At 38.1% G+C, this 13,522-nt stretch overlaps 1 protein-coding gene across 3 annotated transcripts in view; it reads left to right on the top strand.

The window, feature by feature from the left end:
* Nucleotides 1-13,522, top strand: part of LOC119783871 (protein TANC1-like) — a 144,146-nt gene that overhangs the window by 40,024 nt on the left and 90,600 nt on the right. The gene's annotated exons all lie outside the window — the stretch shown is intronic.

The raw sequence follows: 13,522 nt of genomic DNA, 5'->3' as shown, positions 1-13,522 counted from the left end.
ACTTCTTTGATCATGTTCCCATCCAGCGGGGATGTCTCTGAGGGGAAGTGGTTCCACAGGCTCAAAAAGCATTTCTGTTTCTTTTTTTTTTGCGGCTGGGCTTCATTTCCCGACACTTTGGATAATCTATTGCAGTTTGAAAGGCTCTAGGTTGGTGGTTGTTATTTCTGTGGAAACTTCAGAGGGGGACAACAGAAAAACATTGAGTTAATTAGGAGTGTGACGGATGCCTGAGCCGCATAGTCTGGTGGCGTTGAGTGCCGCAGCTTTGATCAGTTAAGCCCCAAGCTTTACCATGAAACGCAGCGCTCCGACATGTGTTAAACAGCACCTACACATTACCGTCATCATACAACAGCTCCTCACCACTCAAATGACCCCCTGGGTTCAACATCCCCCTGAGAAGGTACCTAAGGAACAAAGATTTTTATTCTAAATTGGAAACAATTAATAACAGACTCACATATTTGCCAGTTAGAAACTTTCTATGCTCCACATTTTGACAGTCTCCAGGGTATCTCCACAGTGACCCCCACTGGTTAGAATATGTTATTTGTCATCTGCATCATTAAAAGCATGCATTCAAGCGTTACAGCATTGAAAAGAAGAAATTTAACTTCATCTTTTAATGCAAACGGTAGAATAATCCTACTTTATGTAATTCAAAGTGCCACTCCTTTGATGCTGTAACTGTGAATTCTGTTTTAGATCTAGATCTGGTGTGACCCTGTTCCTGCTGTTATGTACTCCCCTTTAACCATATGATAGAACAATAAAATGACATTTCATAACAGTTTATTGCTGCCACATGCAGTGTTTTATTGATTACGTCTGTTTATATTCTGGATGGTTAAGAATTGACCTCTCTGTTGTTGGTCGTTGTTTATATATTAAAAGAGGCTCATTACTTTGTGCTTTGATGGGAGCTTTTTCTTGTGTGGGCTCTAGGAATGAGTCATCCATTGATCAGCCAAGCAGGTCAGGAGATATCCAACAGAAATAAAGCTTTGCTATTTTTACATGATTAGAAAAAAAACCCCAAAATGTATAAGCTAATTGTTTAAAAGTAGTGTTTAATCAGTCCCCTTAAAACTACTAAGTAAAATCCTGAGAAATTAGAATAAAGTATCAAAGCCTTTATAAAACTGAAATATGACAGATAAATTACAATATGGGTGTGCCTTTTTTGTTGACCCTTCAGCTGGTTGTTGCAAAACTCATCTTTATCAATGGTGCAGTGCTTTAATAATGTGAAGCTATTTAAGTAATAACTTGTATTGATTGCTATATATGTTGGATATGTTGGACAGCAAAAGTATTTATTAGTTTTTTGCAATGAAACAAAGGCCTTCATTTCACTTGATAAATGAAAAATCGTATTTTTGTTTTAGAAGTATGCAGAAGTAAACAGAATAGATTGTGTTTAAGGAACTGCGTTAAGCCTAATTTATTTTCTGTTTAGCTGGGCTTGCATTGCCAACGGCAAATGTCAATTGTTTTGTAGAGTAAGCAGACCCTTACTTAACATCATATTTCTTAAATATTTTCAAAATTTAGCATGGTCCATGACAATCTTTAATCTGATAGAGTCTTTAGAAAGAGTTAGAGATTAGTGTGATTGCATGGAGGCCTTTTTCACCTTAACAGATATATAGATCTTTGGGCAGAATCTAGATCATGATACATCTGATCACTTTGATCAATACAAAATTTCAAAATTGATGATAAACCAAATCAAAGCCTGCCGAGAATACCCACAACAGATGCCTATATAAATAATTATCTTGCCATGTTTAAAAAGAAAAATTCCTTCTGTGACACCATTTATAAATATTGGCCTAAAAATGATAAAAAAACATGCACCATCAATCAGTGATAAATATTTTCTTCATGGATTTTTATTTACAAAAGTATGTTTTAGTGGATTTCTTTTTTATATCACTGTGGTTGAATTATAAATTATATTGTAGTATATATGTTGATATTAAATTATTGTCCAGCCCTACATTATAATTGGTGCTTATTGACAAAGACAAAATGTCAAAATTTCAGAGGACACATAAAAAAGCCAACAAAAAAACAACAACAACTTAGCTTTTAGAAGAAAGGTTTGATTGCTGTAATGGGAAGTAAAGGCCTATCAACTGATAATTAAAAAGGGTTGCCTCCTACTGCTGCTATATTTGAAATGTTTACATTATTTGATTTACGCTAGTATAATTGAACTGCATGTTTGCCATCCTGTTATCTGCTCATTACTTATGTAGAATATAAATAGTTTCAATTCTAGGAGCTTCTTAAATGTTTTGTGCTTCTTCTGATTTTATTTAGAAGATTCCACAGATAAAGAAAATAGCTTACTTTGAGTCCCGTTCCCTTAATAAATCTACTTCGACAACGCTGGTCAGGACTGATGTTGACTTTGATCTATAATTATTTTTTGTTGGTGAACTCTTGTGTCCATTCTCGATGGTCTCAAATTAAGAGGTCTTCACTAGTGTAGCATTCATAGTATGTATTGGCCCTTTCTTAAGACAAAATTTCTTCTAGATGTGAGGTTTAAGAAATACATTATTAACTTAAACACTCACATGATCAAGAACAAATATCTGGTACACACCCCCCCCCCCCCCCCCCCCCCAAAAAAAAAAATAAAAAAAATAAAAAAATATGAGTATTATTTTTGAAGTTCTATCTGTAATGGTGGCTGCTGAGGCTCAATAAACCTTCTTTTCTCAAAGAGTAATTTTATTTAGCAAAGCCTGGCAAAATAAATTGGGTTTTTGGAGAAAAGGGGCTGGTTTGCTCACCTTTGGGGGGGATCTTCCCCTGAAGTCAGCTCATGTTTTTGAGACTAACCAGACAACCTTGCAGGGAATTTTAAAGGCTTTCTGGGATCTGTGCTGTAAAAGACCTTGTGAGTCTGCAGGGACTCTTTGAAATTTTCCTATGATGAGCTCTCTTCTGTAACACCACAGGTTCTCCTTTGTGCACTTGACTCTAGGTTTGGGTTATTTTATCACATACAGGCATCCTAAAATCAAATATAACATCTTCAGCTGCACCACAGATCTAAACCAAAAACATTTCTATTGCTCTCTCTGTCATTGTGAGTTTGGAGGCTCCTGATTTCAATACAAATTCTTGACTTAAAACGCTGGTTCATTTAAAATGCACATTTACAGATGCACATTACAAGATGAGTAACTCTGGTTTTTCTTTGTCATGCAGAACTTAGTGGGGTTTCCGAACTTTTTGAGCATAAAGACAACTTTTGTGAGGCTCTTTTTATTCTCCTTGGCTACACAAAGAGTACACTCTGTTTCACTGATGAGCTGAAATGTGAAGAAGTCAGAGTCCATGTTAAAGAATGTGTGGGGAAAACTCCTTGATCACTTCCGAACCATAACAGTCCTCCCTTTCAGAGGCTGTGACTGGACTTTGCAAGTTTCTGTTGATAGGTATGCTACTGCTTGATATGCGTATTCATATGTGTGTGCCTGTGCCTGCTGACCGATGGCTGGCTTGTCATGGATGCCTGACTCTAAGATTGAACACCAGCAAGCTCCTTGCAGTTACATTCTGCCGTTTTAATTTTCTCCAAAGAGATTCAGTTTATTCTCAGTTTTGTTTCAATATTCCCGGTTTTCTTTCTTTTGCTTGCTGTTAATGCTATTTTTCTTTTCCTTTTTTGCACAGTAACATTGGTTTGATTTATTCTAATGCGAGTTTGCTTGTTTTTTTTATAACTCTGAGCTATTCTCCCTGTCATCATCATAGCTTCTTTATTTTATATGACTTATTCTCATCATAGCAATAATGAATTCTTCTGATCCAACTAGTCTTCATTGCTTGCTGAAGTAGTTGTAAAACAGCGGCAGTTATGGCACTAGATGTTGCGCTGGGAATATCTAATGTATTTTTGCCATTTGGAATTTAATATACAGAAAGTATTGATATCTTAATATAAAACACATGTCATGTTTCAAAGAAGTATTCCTTAAAAATATAGACTGTTTACTCTATGAACCATTGTCTCCTTGAACCCCAGTCGGCCTCGGCAGATGGCCGCTCACACTGAGCCTGGTTCTGCTGGAGGTTTCTTCCTGTTAAAAGGGAGTTTTTCCTCCCCACTGTCGCTACAAGCATGCTTAGTTTGAGGGATTGACTTCGAGTCAATTAGTCGATTCAATAAACAGGTTTTCCTTAGATAAAAATCTTTGAATCAATTTGACTGTATGATCTGGTGAATTGTATAGTGCCTTGAGATGACGTGTGTTGTGAATTGGCGCTATATAAATGAACTGAATTCAATTGAAACTGAATTAAAAATGTAGCAGATTTATATTTGAATGTGTCCTTTGGTGTTGATCAGAGGGTAGAATGTTTACACTTTAATCTGATATCTATGATTTTCTGCTTCCTTGATTAAGAATTACAACTACTGTTACAGGCTAAACAATGAATGCTGTAATTTCGTTATGCATTTTTTTTTTAGAAACAACAGCAAATAACAGAAGTAGAAAAGTTCCATCAAAAAATACTGCAAAAATACTGCAGAAAATCAGTGCAATGAGTGCAATTCAATACCTCGGCTCCAGACGTCCCCACCCCTTTGAGAGACGCTCCGCTGCACTTCTCCTAAATTCTAGCTGACTGCAAACAGTGCCGCAGAGAGGAGGCCTTTTTTTGACCGAAATTACGGAAAACAACTCGTGAAGTTTGACCCGCTAGAAGAGCGAGGTGCGCGAGAACCCTGGGACCCTTTTTCCACCTTGATCTCTGCTCTTTTTGGCCCTCATGTCCCTCCGTCGTCGGACTAAACTTGCCTCCACTTCCTCGCTGCCTCAGCCGTATCTAGACCCACAGTGTGTAGCACAGACCACGCTTCAATGCTGAGCATAAATCAAAAATGTCTGTGTCAAGCTTGCTGCAACACATTGCTGTAAGAGTATAACCAGGAAGCGAGGTAGGAGGGCAAAATAGGTTTAGCGCCATCGCAGCACGGGAGGGAGAATTACGCCCAGGAGCAAATGGATAAAAATAGACCGGAGGAAAAAAAAAATGAATCAATTATCTTGCGGACGTGTCGATGCATCGGATCGTCGGCTGTTGGATCGATGCATCGATACAAAACGATTATTATTTACACCCCTAACTGATACCATACCCAACCATCTGTTTGAAATTGATGTGCATGTGTATAAATGAAGAACTATATATTACTTGGATGTAACATAATCCACCATGGCTTTGTCAAGCTGCTGCCTACCTTTGTGAAGCTGGAAAAAGACTAATACAAAGTGAATCCAGTAGAACTTTTTATTGCCTTACTGAAATGGGTGACGATAGTTGAATAAACTTTTGGCTCTCAAAATGTTATTGGTGCCCTATTTGTTGGTACTCACCAATGCCACCATTTTTAGTGCAGTATCGGTGCAACACTAATTATAACAGCATGGAGAGCTTTCCTCAAAATAGGAAAGACGTGAATATATGATTTCATTGAGATAATGTGCATTGTCAAGAATTGGCTACAAGAAAATGGCTACCAGCCTAAAGTTGCATATAGCTTTGGAAAGGAAATTATTATAAAACATAAACAGCTGGAGGTGTGAGAAAGGAGCACAGATCTGGATCCAAGTGTATTATGTCTGGCTTTTAAGGGCCGGTTTAAAAAAAAAAAATCTTCACTGCTGATGATCTAATTCATTTATTAGACATTTAGATGATACTATAATAAAAAATGTTTGACATATTGTTCCTGAGGGGGAAATAAATGGGTTGGGCTGTGATTTCTTTGTATGAAGGTTATGGCTTTCAATTACACTTTTATAGTCTTAAAATGAACAAATTAAAATACAAAATATTTTAGATTGTACAACTAAAATGTACTCATGATAGAGAGCTGTCCTGGATTGTCCTCCTCGGGTGTGATAAACTTGTTCCTGCGTCTCATTCTGCCTGTCTGTCCTCGCCCTTCAGAGGTCATATATCTGGCGCTTCCATTTCTATGACCTTTTCATGCCTGTTATAAACCACAATCACTTATACTCCACCGCCTCTATCTAAAAGGGCAGAGTGGTAATGGCACCCTGTTAAAATCTAGAAATGAGATTTTCATGGAAGACGGAAGGCTTTTCTGATAGTTGGACATCAAGAGTCCTGCCAGAAGGCCTTTTTATGTCTGTGATACCTCCTCAGTCCTTAGTGGCTCAGCATTACCCCTAATAGCAGGCCACATGTTTGTTATTAAATGTGTTTATCCTCTGTGGAGTTTTTGTAAACTGAATATGAACTTCAGCGTATGGTTTAGATTACTCCAACTATGCCTCCTGTTGTTTTGCAGTGAAGTTGTGGAGCACATTAGGCGTCATTTTTGCCATTTAAAATATTTACCTGATCTAAGCATTTCGTATAACTACAGGTAAAGGCATTTGATTCATGAATAATTGCTTGTGACTAATCATCCAAAAATTAACACAGAATTTTAGGACATACTTTGTCCACTATTTGAATATTTTTTTTTATCATGACCAAAAACTTGGGTTTATTAATTGTGATAAGCCAAAGTTAGTCTTAGCTTGAGGAAATATTTTCATCTCATTTAATCATAATATAAATGCAGCTCTTCGTTGAAGGCCTGATGGATGCTAGATTTAGTAGGAATTAGTGAACAAGCAGCATTAAGACCAATATAAACGGCAGAGTGTTGCTTGGTGATTTTCTGGATAAGCTGCAGAAATCCACAGTCCTGGATTTTAATTTAATTAGGGGGGCCACATGCCGAAGGCATGGCCCACCTATTACTATTGCACATATTTATTCCGCGTATTATTATTATAGCTTATAGTTCTCCTCGTCCCCTAAAAACTTCGGCGTGTAACTAGTCACGCACCATTCGTCGGATCGGGCCCAAAGTTGGCACACGCGTAGGGACCAATGGTGCGATGCGTGCTTGTATAAAACTTTCTCATTAGTCCGAAGGTTCGCGAATTATTAGCGAAAACGTCGCAAAAAAAATCCCATAGGAAATGAATGGGGAGAGGGGAAAAAAGCATAAAAAACAGCACCTCACTGTGATGGCATACATTCATGTAGAAAAACAGTTTAAAGCTCAGTTTGTAGATAAATCCTTCGTCTATTTAAAACTGAAGACGGTATGTTGATAACTGCTACGGTTTTTGTATAATCAGACCTCAAGCGCCACAAAGTTTTAGCAAAATCCACCCTTCTAGAGTGGAGAGACTGAAAAGCTAGAGTGTGAGGCAGCCGTTTTTTTAAGACCAAAAAACATTTTAAAATCGCCCTCACGGCCACATATTTATAGCTAGAGTCACCATTTTTGGTCAGTTTGTAGGCTGAAACCTCTGGACTCACACAATGTCTTCAGAATTACGGTAGGATTAATACTTTTCCTTAAAAACGCTCCAGACCGACCTAAAGTCGATGAAAATCAGAGCCGTTTTTCATTGGTTTTGGAGCAGCAGTGGGGAGAAAAACGAATGACATTATATGTTTTCAACTCGTCATAAATATTTTTCTGAAAGACACACATACACCAAAGTTGGCATAGTTGGAGTCGAAGGATGGCTGACGCTCACGGTGAAAGAATTTTTTGAATAACTCATACGGTTTTTGCTCAGCAGTCGTTTGTTCGGAGGACATTTTAAGCACCAGAAAGCTGGGTGAGACTGTCCTGCTGCAGCTAGCTCAATTAGAAGCTCTGGTGTGATGAACCGTTTTTTCTTTTTCTTTCTCTTCCCATTCAGGTTGTAGATGACCTACAGCCATGAAAGTTACTCCAATTGAAGACAAGATATAGCTGTTGCTTAGATAAAAATAATTTTTCAGATACCTTTTACGGTTTTTACTCAGCAGTCGTTTGTTCGGAGGGGTGCTTTAGCAGCTTAAAGGTGAGTGAGAGTGTGATGCTGCAGTTAAAACAAAGGGAGGAGCAGGTGGGGTCAGCCATTTTGTTTGTGCTTCGTTTTGGGTTGTGAAAGACCTACAGACATGAAAGTTACCCCAGTCTGAGACAAAGGATAGATGTTTCTTTCACTGAAAGAATTTTTCAAATACCTTTTACGGTTTTTGCTCAGCAGTCGTTTGTTCGGAGGCTAAGCACCTGGAAGCTAGCTGACAGTTAGCTTCTGCAGCAGCCTGCTGCAGTGAAGCAGGCTGTCGTTTTTTTAAGATAAAACATTTTGTTCTTGCCTCACGGCCACATATTTGGAGCTACAGTCACCATTTTTGGTCCGTTTGTAGACTGAAATCTCTGGACCCACACAATGTCTTCGGAATTACGGTAGGAATAATACTTTTCCTTAAAAACCCTCCAGACCGACCTAAAGTCGATGACAATCAGAGCATTTTTCCATTGGTTTTGGAGCAGCAGTGGGGAGAAAAACGAATGACATTATGTGTATTTAACTCGTCATAAATATTGTTCTGAATGACACACATACACCAAAGTTGGCATAGTTGGAGTCGAAGGATTGCTGATGCTCACGGTGAAGAAATTTTTTGAATAACTCATACGATTTTTGCTAAGCAGTCGTTTGTTCGGAGCTGTTGCTCCCATTCAAAAAAGCCTGAGAGCTAAGGAACCATAGTGCTGCGCTTTTCTCTCTGTCACAGACAGGCTCGTTAAGCGTTGTCAAGGTAACCGTGCTTCAAACAGATTTTACCTCTGCTGTTTTAAACAGCACATATTAATCTAATGGAGGGTGAAAGCACTGATTTAACATTAGGAAATGGATACTATATGACTGCTGTCCATGACACTTCCCTTGCCACTCAACACTGATAGACTTTCAAAATAAGACTCCAGGGACCCTACAAAATAAAAGCCTCTATATTTTTTACATATATTTATTGCCCTATATGGCTCAACATTATGACCCAAACTCAACCCCATTTTAGAGAATAGACTCTAGGAGACTGTTTAAAACACACCTTAAGGCAAATTTCAAAATAAAAGCCTCCCATTTCATCTTCATCTACTGCCCTAATAACATGGAAAAAAGAGTGATTTAACGATTGGAAAGTCATCAACTATCATTGCTGGGTCTGAACATTTTCTCTAAACACAACTCTGTTGGACTTTCAAAATAAGAATCCAGGGACCCTACAAAATAAAAGCCTCTAGATTATACTAATGCAATAATTGATGCAAATGGCTCAACATTATGACCCAAACTCTTCCAGGTTGTTTTTATTAGACTCTAGTGACCTTTTCAAAACACACCCCAGAGCAAATTTCACAATAAAAGTCTCCCATTTACTCTGTAATACAGCAGCTATTCACCTAATAACATGGAAAACCAGTGATTTAACATTTGGAAATGGATTCTATATCACTGCTGGGCATGACCCATCTTTTGATGCACATCCATGATAGACTTTCAAAATAACACTACAGGGACTCTACAGAATAAAAGCCTCTTCCTTATACACACTCATACATTCTGGCATATTGCTCATAGCCATTTGTAATTTCATCACTGCAATGGCTCTGAGCATGCGGGCGGAGCCCGCCATTGGTGATTTCATCACTGCAATGGCTCTTAAAAGGCGGGCGAAGCCCGCCATTGGTGATTTTTTTCATCGCTGCAAGGGCTCCTAGCAGGCGGGCGGAGCCCGCCAACTGCGCTTTACCCACTGCGGTTCAATATGGACAAACCATATTACCCTTGTGCATCATACGCTGTGCACGTCTATTTCCCAGATTTCAGCACAAGTGGCACACAGCTCTCTTTGCCCATGACCTAGCCCGTTTTCCTTCCCTCAGCAGCCCTCAAAGGCGTAAGCAGTTGGTCTGGGGAGCCCCGACGTCACTTGCCAGGGCCGTATTGGCCCAGTTACCCAGACCGGCAGTAGGTGGCCCCCCTCAAAATTTCTTTAGAAATTTTCTAGTTTATTTTATACTATTGTTTGTGTATTCTATAATTCCAGTTTCAATGACTGTGTGGCATTAAAAGTCCTTTTTTGAAGGAAAGCTGTTTAAAATAGTTGCTCAGGATTGATGAGACCCATTTTGGAGCCTATTTGGCCCACATGCAAAAGTAATGAGTGGTGTGGAAAGCATAACACAACATTTCCATTTTGAAACATGGCGGCAGCTGCATCATGCTATGCAGACAGAGGGACACAGAGGCTAATTAGGTTATGAACTAAAATGTACAGCCATAGGTTAGGTGGGATGCTTCAGATCAAAGCATATCCATGTGTTAGGATGGCCCAGTCAAGATCCATGCCTAAATTGAACTGAAACTGTGCTTTGATACTTTTATTGTTAAAAAAGATCCGCATTAGCTGTCACCAAAGTGGGACGAGCTAGTCTCCCTGGGGTCCACAAGACAAAAAAAAATAAAAAATCACTTAATCACACATTATAGACATTAATTATAGATTTAATCAGAAATCATTCAGAATAAGTTATTACATTCATATCTAGTACATTAATTATCACTTTCATACAATAAATATCTTAATTCACTACTCAAAAATTTAAATAGTGCATTCTCAAATAATAATTAAAAGATACTTCACTATTCAGTTCACGTATATTCAGTGAGCAATTATTCCAAAAACTGATGGCACGATAAATAACTGTTCTCTTTAAGGCATTTGATTTTGGACATGGCAACATTATCTGACCAACATTAGCTGACCTTGTCTCACAGGAATGAACCTGATGACATCTGACAATTTGGTTATATAAGAAAATAGGTTGGGGAAAAAAGGACGTTTTGTTGTATTGCAAGCCAGTCTTTACTCTACTCTACCATTAACCAGGAAAGTTGATGGTGCATACTGATGGTGTTTGTTCTTATGGAACCATGTAAAACCAACCTGGCAGCTCTGTTCTGAGCAGTTTGTAATTTCCCTAGTTGACCCTTAGATGCGGAGGACCATACAGGTGCAAAATAATCCAGGTGACATAAAATGAACGATTTAGACACCTGCTCCACAACATTTGTAGGGACACAAAAAAAACGACATTTCCTCACCATTGAGATAGCACAACCCATCTTCCTCACTATGGTATCAATGTGTTCTGCCTATGACAGCTGATTATCAATTATTATGCCCAATAATTTTACTTTATCTACCTGTTCTATAGGTTCCTCAGATAAGTTCAAACTCATCTTTGGTGTAGATGACAGTTTATCACTTGATCCCAAAATTATTGATTTGGTCGTAGAGATATTCAGAACCATCTTATTTTTGTTTTATCCAATTAAAAACCAAATTTAACTCAGCTGACAAATCATTGTCCAGTTCAGACACTTTTTGAAGCATACTGTAATACAGAGTGGAATCATCAGTATACATTTGTACAGTCGCTTTACACAAAACAAATGGTAAATTATTTGTGTAGATGCCATATAAGAGTGGTCCCAGAAAGCTTCCTTGCAGGATCCCACAATCCAAGACCCTAGAGTGAGACCAACTGCCAGAGTAATATACCCGTTAGAATCTATATGCTCTATTTTGTTTCTTTCGCTATTTTGCACGAGGAACAGCGATACATTCAGTTTCTACAAGTAAAGTTCGACTTGGGGTCCTACCCTAATCTGCGGGTTAGTTGCAAAGTATTGACTTCAGGGGGTTTAAATACAAGGGGAGCACTCCCCTTTTTAAAAATCTTAACAAAACACAAAAGATTTTGAGCAATGCTTTTACTTTTACTTTCATTCACAAAATTTTTTTACTTTTTCTTAGCACAAATATCTAAAAAAATCCAGATATATTTGTGGTAACAATGTCTGAGAGGTTTCAAGGAGAACAAATGTATGCAGGTGAACTACAGAGTTTTCTACCAAACCAACAGTGTGAAATCAGTTTCTACATTACGATTCCCTTCTTAAAGTTTATAAATGTTTTTTGCTGGTTGAGGTATAGATTTTAGGGCCTCCACTCTGTTTATCATTGTCTTTAGCAGTTTGCAGCCAAATAAGTTATTCTCTTTGCCATTTTTCAGCTTGGTTTATCCATAGATGGCACTGTGCATCAAAGCTGTAGAGGTTTTGAAACTCTCTACAGTCCGATTCTCATAGAAATTCTTTGTGATTGGAGTGACAGGTTATCAAAACGGGGTTAATGGAGGAAGACTGTCTTGGCCATCTCTGCTGTATCTTTGATTGGGGTTACTCATACAGGCCATCCTGATAAACCAGGTCTGTGGAGGGGGTTTGGATTGGGTTAGATGGGGTCAAGTAGAACAGCAAACGGGGCAGTTGTTCTTTTTGGATTTAGGATACATTTAAGGGGGGGGGGCCCCACCTCTTGTTTTGAGGTTATTTCGACTCTTTATTTTTCATTCTTACTTTTGCAGAGGAAATGCTTCACTTTAGTAGAGAATTTAAAAAGATATAAAGGCAGCTAGTTACCAGGGTGATGGTTTGTTTTACGGCTTAATATTTAGACTCATCTTCCTCTTGGATCTCACTGTATAAACAATAAGTGACCTTTAGGAAGGATCGGTGGATCTTTTCCACCACTTAACTGTGTGATCTTACTTTAGTCTCTCTGCTGCTGCAGTGCTGTTAAAAGTATTCACTCTCTTACATATTTCCTGTTTTTCCTTATTACACCTAAATGTTTTGAAATACCTAAATATTTTAATGTCACATGAAAATAACCTTAATAAATTAAAGCAGCAATTTTGAAAGGATTATTTTATTTATAAAATGGAGAAAACTATCCAAACTAATCGGTCCAACAAATTCACAGAAACAGAAACCACGGTTTGTACCAGATGGTTTAAAAAGAAGCGTAAAAAATTGTAACTGCATTTACTGGAAAAGAAAAAAAAAAGTAATCTAAACTCTTCAAACTCATTTGAAACCTCCTTTAATATGTGAAATCCTGATTCAGAAACTGCACTTTGCTTTACCTTGTGTTTCCTTTTGTCTTGTTAACATTTGTTTGTTCCAGAAGATTTATGTGTGACAGCAAAGAAAAAACTAAATTAATCTTTCAGGGTACGAGTCTATAAAGTAAAAAAAAAACAAACAAAAAAAACAGTAACCACTCATTTTACAATCATTTGTATATAGAACTGTCTTGAAAAAGTCACACTAAGTGCTGTGTATGCGACGATTCTTCTTGTTTAAATGCTTTTATTGGCAAAGACCGCTATAACAAAAGCGTGTTCCTCGGAGGAATATTTGCAAATGTCCTAGATAACATCATCTTTTCAATCAGCACACCTGGGCCCTAGTCCCTCTATGTGATGTAAAGTACTTCGTCAGAAATGGGACATTTTTGAAGAACACTACCTGCAAAGATACACAAACACACATGAAACCTTTTCATACCATAATACCTTTGAATGTTCATGTTGCGTCTGAGCTCGTTTTGAGTCCACTAAGAGGCTAATTGTTGTGGTTTCCTGCTTTAGTTTACATTCCCACAGCCAGCTTGAAGTGTTTAACTGGAAGTCTCCTGCCATGCAGAGTTTTCAGGGTTGTCGGACAAACCAGGGCTGCTATCAATGTGGGTAGTTTTCTGT

This window comes from Cyprinodon tularosa, unplaced genomic scaffold (assembly GCF_016077235.1).
Source record: "Cyprinodon tularosa strain WSP-4 unplaced genomic scaffold, ASM1607723v1 ctg212, whole genome shotgun sequence".
NCBI lineage: Eukaryota > Metazoa > Chordata > Actinopteri > Cyprinodontiformes > Cyprinodontidae > Cyprinodon > Cyprinodon tularosa.
This window is presented reverse-complemented; position numbering and strand designations above follow the sequence as displayed.